Consider the following 11,102-nt stretch of genomic DNA (forward strand, 5'->3'; position numbering starts at 1 on the left):
GAAAGGTATTTGGGTGTTCCTGCCATTTTATCCACCTTCTTGGGAGCTACGCCTACTGGGTTCTTCCTATGGTACTTGGATTCGGTTTGCGTGTGGTTTCTTGGCCTTTATTGTGGTCTTGTTGGTTTTCTATGTGTAGGACATCTTTAAGTATCTTTTGTAGAGCTGATTTGGTGGAGATATATTGTTTGATTTTCTTTACTATGGAAGATTTTTATTTTACCTTCAGTTATGAAGGAGAGTTTAGCTGGGTACACTATTCTTGGTTGATAGTTGTTTGTCTTTAGGGCATGGTATACATCATTCCAGGCTCTTGCTTTAATTGTCTCTGTTGAGAAATCTGTGGTGATTCTAATTGGTTTTCCTTTATAGGTGACTGATCTTTTCTCCTTCACAGCTTTAAGGATCTTTTCCTTGGTCTGAATTGATCCTGTGTGGATTATAATGTGACGGTGGGATGTCCTGTTGTTGTCTGGTCTATTTGGAATTCTAAAAGCTTCGTGTATCTGAATATGCCTATCTTCTTGCGTGTTGGGAAGTTCTCTGTTGGGATCCTCTTAAACAAATTTTCTATACCATTAATTTCTGTCTCTATGTGCTCCTATACACCCATTTCCCTCAGATAAGGCCTTCTGATGGTGTCTTCCAAGTGTTGAATAGATCTATCATATTTCTTGAATTTGTCTTTGATAGTTGTATGTTCTTTCTCTATAATGCCTAGGCTATCTTCAATGCTGGAGATTCAATCTTCTGCATGGTCTAACGTACTGGAAAGACTTTCTACTTTATTTTTCATTTCTTTTCCTTCTAATTGGTCAGCTTTTATGGCTTCAAATTCTTTGTTGGAGCTTTGTTTTAGATCTTGTATGAAATTCTTTACTTCCTTAATTTGGTGTTCAGTGTTTATTCCCAAAGCACTTAGTTGATGGGTTATGGTTTCCTTGGACTCCCATTCCTTCTATTGGGCTCCATTCAGCATTCACTTTGTGGGCTCCCTGACTCCTTTCAGGTGTCTGTTTATTGATTCCATGAATGCCTCTATTGATCGTTGTCTATGTTCATCCTGCTCTTGCAATTCTTGTATTACTCTTTGATTAGATTTCTCACGTTCATGCAAATTTTGTAGTTCTCTTTGAATGATCTCAGCCTGCTCACACAATACTTTCATTTCTCTTTGAGTGTTCCCATCTTGCTCACACAATTCCAGTATCAATCTTTGAGTAGATTCCTCAAGCCCATGAGCTTCCTGTTTTGATCTTTGGTTTGCCTCCTCTCTCTCCCTATCACGCTCACACTGAGTCCTTTGCAGGGTTTCAATCTTTTCATTCACCATGTTTACAGGAGTATTTGTAGAGCTTTTTGGGAACTCTCCTCTGGATTATTCATTATCTGTTCTGTCACCTGATTATCTTGAGTGGGCATTGAGACACCCGGACTTGCCATTTTCCTTGTGTTTTTCTTGCTTTTTCTTCCCATTTGGGATGAAAGTAATGCCAGTTTTGTGCTAGAACACCATTTTAAGGCAAGTATCAACCAAAGTCCTGTAATTGCATAGTCAAAAGTCTGCAGATACAATATAGTTCAAGAGATACAGTCTATTCAACATTAAACAACTATGTATTAATGGGCTAAGAATAGCAAAGAAGAATTTGACAAACCAGAAATTATTATATTTAGGGAGAAAGGTGGGGAAAAATAGGTTTAGAGGGATGTGGAAAGGTAAAAGGAGAGTGAAATTAAGCAAGTCCTAATCTCACAGAGGGAAATGGATTGGAAAGAATGATAGGAAAGAGAGAAAAAAAATTAAAAAAGAGACAAAAAAATGAAAAGACAAATATTTAAATGTAAAAAGTGAAACTCTTAAAAGTAATGAAAATTTAAAGAAGTAATATTGAGAGATGAACGGGGATAGGATGAGAAGAGGGGAGGGATAGAAAGGAGACCTGAAAAACTAAAAAATAAAAATACTTCCAATATTGTATAGGTGTAAATAAATAATACTGCTATTAAGGAATTTAATCCTAACAGGTTTTGAATTGAGTAATACATTTTTGGATTAAGTATGTACACAATGGGGGATAAAGTCTTATAATCAATGACAGGTATGTATGAGGATGAGCAGAACAACAAATAATTCAAGCAGATCAGCACGGGAGTTTTTACCTTCTCCGTTTCCAACCTGGGCCGGTTCACCCCTCCTTAGGCAACCTGGTGTTCCCCCGCTCCCAGGAGGGCACCATATTGATGCCAAACTTAGTGGGTACACCCAATCGGCATAGCGCACTGCAGCCCAGAACTCCTGGACTCAAGCGTTCCTCCGGGCTCAGCCTTCTGAGTAGCTGGGATTACAGGTGCGCACCACCATGCCCGGCAAATAATTCATGCAAAAACAACAAAAGATGACAAAGTAAAAAGAATGACAAAGAAGGAACAAAAAAGACCAAAACGTCAGTAGATACTTTTTTTAAAAAAGCCACACACACACATTTTCACCTAAAATAACAGTTATAAGAGTAAGAAAAAAAGATTAAAGAAACAAAAGGAAAAATTAGGAACAACTCAACACATACATTCAAAAGAAACAAAACAACCGAAGAGAACAAAAATTAACTCAGTACTCAAGAACCTGCAGGAAATGCAAAGATTTTTTTTAAAAAATAGCTATGATAAGCTTCTGAAAATCCTGACTACATGGGAGTCTACTGTTGTGAGGATAGTGGTTAAAGCTCAGACTGGTCAGAATGATCTGTTCACAATGCCGGGCACCTATTATTCTAAATTCCAGGAAGAATAACATGAAGTAGACTGAGCCCACGATCATACACAAGTAGGAAGAGAGATTCTTTCTGAAAGTTAATCAGGATAATTTAGGGTTGGGGGCATGCCCAAGTGGTAAGAACATCCATTTACGAGACATAAGACACTCAATTCAAATTCTAATATTATGGGTATTAAAGAAAAAAAGCTATGACTTTCAATAATGGGAATAATTGCAAGATTTGAATATTTGAGTGGAGAAAAATCCATGAGAGATAGTTTACCCATGTTGCAATGTTTTCTACTTAAGTGATAATATTATGTGGTACTCCAGACATAACAGAGTTACCTTGCAAAGGAGCATGGATGTGCATTTGGGTGAAGGAAATACTCTTCACAAGTGTAAATTAAATACTTTTTTGGGGTAGATTTTAGTTCTTGAACTAAGAGCCTGGGTGATATCTCTGAGTCTTTTCTCTCAAGGCTATCACTCTACTACTTTGAGCCACAGTTCCAATTCTGATTTTCTGTTGGTTGTTTGGAGATAAGAGGTTCATGGACTTTCCTGCCCAGGATAGCTTCAAACCATGATTGTCAGATCTCAGCCTCCTGATTAGCCAGGATTCCACGCCTGAGTCGTCCATGTTTTTAATAATTTAGTAAATTCTACAGTTACAGAAGTTATAATTTATCATTATAACCTTTATATGTGTGTATATTTATATCAATGCATACATATAGAAATATTTTAAATATTTTTGTATCTACAGTACATTTATGAAATCATCCTTCATTATAAAATAACATGGAAACAAGTTTAATGAGGAGCAAAGAAAAGGGAATTGTCACGTTTCTTGTTGTTGAATGAAATATGAATTGTGAGAATCAGTTTCAGAAAACAATTTAACAAAATGGGTAATGGCTTTAATTCCAATCCCTTTATTTGCCCATATTGTACATCCTCACACATGAGTGTCAAAGTCAAACCACATTTTTTTTGCCTTTGTATTTAAATCACATGTTATAATTTAGTGGATAGGTGTGAAGTAATCAAATAAAGATTAAAATAATAGTAAGTGAGGCTATGAGTTAGAGCTGAAAATTATTTTAAATATGATAATAGCTAATTAATTCCATATCTCTTACTTTTACTCTATTATCATATCCCTCATTCCCACATTAGGAAAGTACATAGAAGGTTCTTACTAAATCATGTGTAAAATTATGAAAAAATGTATTAAAAGAATATGGGCACATCAGGGCTGTGAAAATGGCTCAGTATTAGAGCTCTTGCCTTGCATGCCTTAGGCCCTGGGTTTGATTCCTCAGCATCACATAAGCAAAAAGAAGAGACTGGATGTGGCTCTGTGGTTCCAGTGGTAGATCATTAGCCTTGAGCAGAAAAGCTGAGGTACAGAGCCCAGGCCCAGAGTTCAGGCCCCTTGACTGGACAAAAAAAACAACAACAAAGAATATGGGCACAGTGTGGTTTTAGCTGATTGAGAACTGTAGGGGGTAGTGTGTTTTTGAGATCTTGAAAAACATTGTGATGGAGATGATGGAAGGGATGTGCTTATTCTGGAAAATTGGCTAGAGGATTGCTCCCAGAAAAATAGTGGTGAATTCTTACAAAAGGTTACGGTAAAATCACTCTCACAATAATGTTCTCTACTGCACTATTAACCGTAGAGAACTTATGGAAACAGCCCAGAAACCCTTTAGCGGAGGGATGGTTGGAGAAAGTGTTGCACATATACACAATTGGATTGCACCCATCCATTATAAAGACTGTTACAGCAGTTGCAAAGAAATGGATAGATCTAAAATTATGTTAAATAAACAAGGTCAGAGCCAGACACACAAAGGACGCTTATTTGGAAGCCAGAATTTTATGCAAGTTAAACAACAATATTAATCAAAGCATGATATTTGCAGAGGAGTATTTGAAAGGTGTAATTTCTTATAAAATTGAACTTTTAATCCAACAAAATGAATACCAGGAAAATATCACTTGGAAAATGTGAGGGGAAGTCAAAGGGAAGGAATAAAGGGACTTCTGGAAGTAGAGAGTGAAGCCATAATATTCAATGCAGATAGTATGAAACTAGAAAAAATGAAAGTGGGGTGAGGTTTTGAAGGATGTGAGAAAGTTATGTAAAGATCCATTGTTCTTATAAACTGATTCGTTGAATGGAAAACCTTTCGTAAAACTATTTAATAAAAATATAATTAAAAACAATGGAGACATCTGATCTTAAACCATGAGTCAATATGATAATTTACTTCTCAGAAATTTTCTTTGTAGGTATTATCCTCATAATGACAAAAAAGTGAACAACGCAATGAATGCCAATGCATATCCTAAATAGACACAATATAAAAATCACAGTAAAAATATTAGAATATATCACATGATAAAATAACAGGTACAAAGTATCAAACTCTGATTGTTTTTCCAAGTGCTTTACCTTTGGTATCTAATTTAATTCTTACAATAATCCCATAAAGTGGAACTACTTCTATTTTTAATTCTAAGATGATGATATTTAAGTCTTCAGAGTTGGAATTACTAGTACAACTTTGCACACATAGTAAGTGTTAGCCTGCGGTCCAGTCCCACCATATCAAATAACCTCATTCTATTTTATAACTAAATACCAGCACTCAGGCTACTAATTCTAGGAAAATTTCCCAAAATTATTGTGCACACTCTAATAATATTTCACTTCATTTTTCTTAGAAAATAGGTAATTAAGCCGGACACCAGTGGCTCATACCTATAATGCTAGCTACTCAGGAGGCTGAGATCTGAGGATTGAGGTTCAAAGCCTGCTCGGGCAGGACAGACTGTGAGACTCTTATCTCTAATAAACCACTAGTAAGCTGGAAGTGGCACTGTGGTCCAAGTGGTAGAGTGCTCGCCTTGAGTGGAAGAGTGCAGGGACAGTACCCAAGCCGAGAGTTCAAACCCCATGACCAACAACAACAACAAAAAAGAAAATAAGTAACTGTAATACGAAAATTCCAAGTTCATAATCAATTTATACCTCTCTGGTGAAAGGAACTGCTAAACTATAACATTCTTGGTTTCTAGCTCAAAATAGTAGAAATCATATTTTATTCCTTCACTCAACACTGTACTGCCTGGGGACCCCATCTCTTACCCCATTCTTACTGAAAGAATGACCTGCCCAATTCCTGATAGAAACAGACTGCAGATCTTTTGGAGCAATCGTTTCCACATTGTAGCTCACCTAAATTGTTTACCATTAGAAGTGTTTTCATTGTTTTTTATACCCAACATTTTGAGAGAAATGTACTACTTTAAAATGTTATTAAAATAAGACTGATATAAAAATCACTTTTGACCCCAGATAAATATTTTACCCTTCATATACCCAAAAATGCAGTCTGACCTATCATTAATGTTAGGAACGAGAGGGTAAAAATCATAGACACCAAGACCTAAGTATGAATTTAAGACTCTCCAACTTGTGAATACAATTGGTTTAAAAAGACACCAATACTACTGCATTTTTAAATTCCCTATGATCATGATAATAATTCCCTATGATAATGATAATGATAATGATAAACTATTAACACTTAAAAATAACTCATTTTCTTGGGAGTAGGACACAAAACAAAAGGATAATCCTAATCATTTTAAGAGAACATTATTTATACTAAAAGTTCACTCATAACTAAAGAGAGTCTAAAACTAACTGAAATACAGAGACACAAAGGAAATAATTTAAGTGCATCATGTACATTCAATGGACTGTTAATAGAAAACAAAGTTATACTAATAATTAGCTTACCCAATTCACTTACATTCTTTTATTCTATTCCATTTACTTTCATAAAAACTGGGTTTTCATAAAATGATGCATAAAAATGCCTATATACCCACTTACATTTACAGATCTTAACAATTTTTATTTCAGAAACTTTATCTCTATAGTCAATGAACTGAAATAAAACTAAAATATTCAAAGGATTTTCAGAAATTCCAAGACTTGCTCTGGGATGTTATGTAAGCCTTATTTGTTAAAATTGCCATAGTTACTCCCACAAAAGAGCCATTAGTAAAGATCCCTGTGCATGTACAAAACACTTTCAAATACGTCCACAATCTGGACATGACACATGCTTTTTGTTTGTTCATTTTTGAAAGGAATATCTAACAAGCATATCCACAATACTTACTTTCAATCAATAAGATGGGATATTCAAAAGTAATATGGGTTTGATTATCTCTTAGTGAGAATAGATATGATCTTGCAAAGAAAGTGATTTTCAACAGAAATCCGGAAAGAGTTTATCCAATTTGTGTTTTACAGGAATAACGAGAGAGTAATATCTGTTTGGTAAAGTCGGTCCAAATCACTCCATGAGTGTATCTTAAAAGTATAACCAATTTAAGAGGTCAAATATATATTTTGTACTGACAATGATTTTACAGCAATAACTTACTACCTAATTATGTCTGTATCTTCTTACCTAACATACAATAAGAGCTGAAAGCAGTCTCTTTATCTAACTTAATGTTGTAAATGCTTTGATTATGATGACGTTATTATTAGACAAATAATATTTACAGACGGGTGGTTCCACTGAAATGACATGACAGAAGACTGATAAATAAAAACATTGCAACACAGTTAGCTCTTTTCAGCCTCACCCTGTCCACATTGGCAAGCAACATTGCAACAGCACACGCACACATATACACATACACACATGTTCGCACATGTACACACACATATACATGCATGCTAAATTCAGGGTTTATTGTACAAAAAAGTTCAAATAAAATATTAGTGATTAGGACAAATGATAATATGCCTTATTACAAAATAATACATAAACCATCACCACGCACGTTACATTTTATCTGCCTCTCCACATGTGACCACTTAATTTATTTTTAATTAATTAATTGCCTTATTAATTAATTCATTTGTTTGGTGCAAATACTAGGGCTTGAACTCAGGACCTGGCTTTGTCCCAGTATTTATTTTTTGTTTCAGTTTTCTCAAGGCTAGCATTTTACTGCTTGTACCACAGCTCCATTTCTAGCTTTTGCTGGTTACCTTCAAATCAGAATCTAATGAACTTTTTATTCCTTGGTCTGCTTTCAAACCACAATCCACACATTTCATCTTTCTGATTAACTACTACTAAAGACATAAGCCATGAGTGTGGCTTCTACTTTTTCCTCTATAGGTATCTAATGCACATACTTAGATATTAATTTAAAAATGAGAGTATAGAAGCAAGGTGTACAGTGATGATACTGTCCTGTCAGAAATACAAGTTAGTAATGTAAATTTATTCTTAAGACCATACACAAAAAATACCATGATATAGTGTAAGAGAACTCACCATTGAACATATGAGCATTAAGAGTTTTCTAATAGATCCATTATATATTGGTACCCAACATTAGAAAAATGCATGAGGCATTAGTAAAATAGAAGTCTTTTGCATGACTACATACATTCCTTGTTTTTTTTTAAAGACATTTGCTTTCATCTAAAAAGTAGGCCTGTCTATAGTCTTCATGTGATGTTGATGATTGAAAGTGAGGAGGTCAAAATGTATTAGTAGTCCTTAAATATCAATTCACATTTTTTTCTTGGAGAATATAATGATAAAATCAGTAGTTCAGAATCAGCAAGCAATAGTTCAGAATCATGCTTCCAGTGCAAGTGGATCATGAGTAAGAAATCCTCAATGCCAATTTCCACAAAGTTTTGTCACAGATACCATCTCCCTGACTTCTCTAGCTGCTTTACTACCCTCCTATTCCTTCATTGTACAGGAAAAGCGTGATTCAACTGATTTCAGTCAGATCTGTTACTAGAATTATCAAGGATTAATTGATTTTCTGTAATTTGATCAAAGTTATGTCTCTTTATGTAGGCTACTAAAAATGTATTTACTAACTTCAAATAATTACATGAATTCTATTTCCATCTTTTTTAAAAAATAAAATTTTGTTTGCTCTATAAATTGATCAGAGGCATAGATTTTGTGGCTAGCTAGGTCACTGCACATCTGTCTCTCTCTCTCTCCCTTTCTTGGTTCTCATGGATAATATGATTGTTCCATAATTATCCTAATTTATTTTGCTTTTATATTTTTGGTTGCATCATTTCACTTTTTGCTTTGCCATTTCCCAAATCATTTATATAGAAGGCATTAGATTCTATTTTCTCATTCCTAGAATAAGTTGCACATGAAGACATCACTGGTCCTCATTTTCAGTGTGTATGTTTGAATACGGAGGAACATCTTTCCTCTGCTCTCCATAAATTCCCTACTCTCCAGTTAGAATAATTTCGAATAGTAAAATCGGAAAAAGAGAAAACAAATAATGGTGAATAAACAGATGCAGAAAATTCAACGAATATTTCGGACCAGTTCAAACAATATGAACTATTAGGGAAATACATGGACACCTCATTCTCACTGGCACTCAAAGTCTCTGGTTAGAAAATTCTTAGGAATATGAGGAACAACATGAAAAAGTAAGGAATGGTATCAACTGCAAGAAAAAAATGGAGAAGGATCCAAGTAAGTTTCTTCATTGGGCTGCCAAAAATATTCGGCTTACTACAGTGCGGAGACTTCTTTCCCAAAAGGCCACTCATGTGAATAGTAGGGATGACGATGAGTATACCCCTCTTCATCGAGAAGCCTACAGTGGACACTTAGGCATTGTCAGTGAGTTGGTGTCTCAAGTGGCACATGTAATAACTTTAGATGACTGGACACCCCTGCATAGTGCATATACGTGGAATAATACCAGAGTGGCTTCTTTCCTACTTCATCATGATACAGATACCAATGCCCAAACTAAAGGCCTCTTGACACCCTCACATCTTGCTGCTGAGAACTGAGATAGCAAAGATACACAGGATCTCCTTCTTTTGAACCATTATATAAAACCAGGCCTGAAGAACAACATAGAAGAAACTGCATTTGATATTGCCAAAAAGATAAGTATGTATCATTACCTCTATGAAGTTTTGGAAGGCTGCACAAATTGTTCACCTAAGTCCTAAGAGCAATATCTTTTTTTTATTTTTTGGTCGGTCATGGGGCTTGAACCCTGGGCCTGGGAGCTATCCCTATGCTTTTCAGCTCAAGATGAGTGCTCTACCACTTGAGCCAGAGCTCCACTTCCAGTTTTCTAGTGGATTATTGGAGATAAGAGTACCACAGACTTTCCTTCCCAGGCTGGCTTTGAACCATGATCCTCGGATCTCAGCCTCCTGTGTTGCTAGGGTTTATAGGCATGAGCCACCAGTGCCTGGCAACACCAATATTTTACTGTAAAAATTCATGGATTCCGCAGAATTCTTCCAAGTGAATTGCCTGCATTGGATGTCAAAATATATTAAATAGTTTTTGTATACATGTACAATGATTTCTTCAGGGTTTGTGATTTTTTAATCAGAAATAATTTTAACTTACCTGTTGAAATGAGTAGTACAGAAGATAAAATATTTCTGGTGCTTGCATGAAAATGTATATTTTAAAATATTCTATATTCTATGTTTGCATAATGTTCATAATTTATTTTATTTTCTCCTAGATATACTTTGAATTCTACATTATTTTGTAATATATAGGTTCATTAACATGTCCTTTCCGATTGCATTCCATATAGAAACAGTTTTATTCCTTTTTTTTCTAGGTCTTAATATTATTTTTCTTTGGGATAAAATGACAATGTTGTCTAATTTGAAAATTTTTGTAAAGTTTATGTTATGTAAACGCCTATCTGAGGTGAAGATTTAATACACTGATGTCAAACTAAATTTAATTATATGAATTGTGTGTATTGTTATACTTGTAATTTTGTAATCAACTTTTTAATAACTGTTTTTCATTTCTTGCATCTGAAGAATGAAAAATATGGTATACTTCTCACATTTTCATATTATCCTTGTGCAAGTGCCATTTTAGTATCTGTATTGTAATTTGAGTATACATGCTGCTGAAGCATGTAGTATCCTCTAAATTATGTAGTTAATGAAGCAATCTTTATACAGGCTTATACCTATGGGTGCCTACTTGTAACAAGGAAACCTTATTGTTCCTAACAATGCTATTGGTCTTATTTCCCTAAAATTCTGTGAATAGTGGAAAAAATTATATTGATCAGTTGATTACTCACATTTGCAAATTTTTTTGTGAATGACTATCTTAAGTCTTTTGATTTGGAATTTGATCGTACTCTCAATTATTTATAGATAGGTCCAAAAGTGATGGCTTTTTCAAGTATTTATTTATCCAACTGAATTAGCTTTGTGGACCTAATGGATTCAAAG

The 11,102-nt window shown here is 34.7% G+C and overlaps 1 pseudogene; it reads right to left on the minus strand.

The window, feature by feature from the left end:
- Positions 1 to 10,680: 10,680 nt before the first annotated feature.
- Positions 10,681 to 10,777, minus strand: LOC122126493 (annotated as a pseudogene).
- Between the last annotated feature and the right edge of the window lie 325 nt (positions 10,778 to 11,102).

This window comes from Dipodomys spectabilis, unplaced genomic scaffold, assembly GCF_019054845.1.
Source record: "Dipodomys spectabilis isolate Male_0828 unplaced genomic scaffold, ASM1905484v1 ptg000279l, whole genome shotgun sequence".
Lineage (NCBI taxonomy): Eukaryota > Metazoa > Chordata > Mammalia > Rodentia > Heteromyidae > Dipodomys > Dipodomys spectabilis.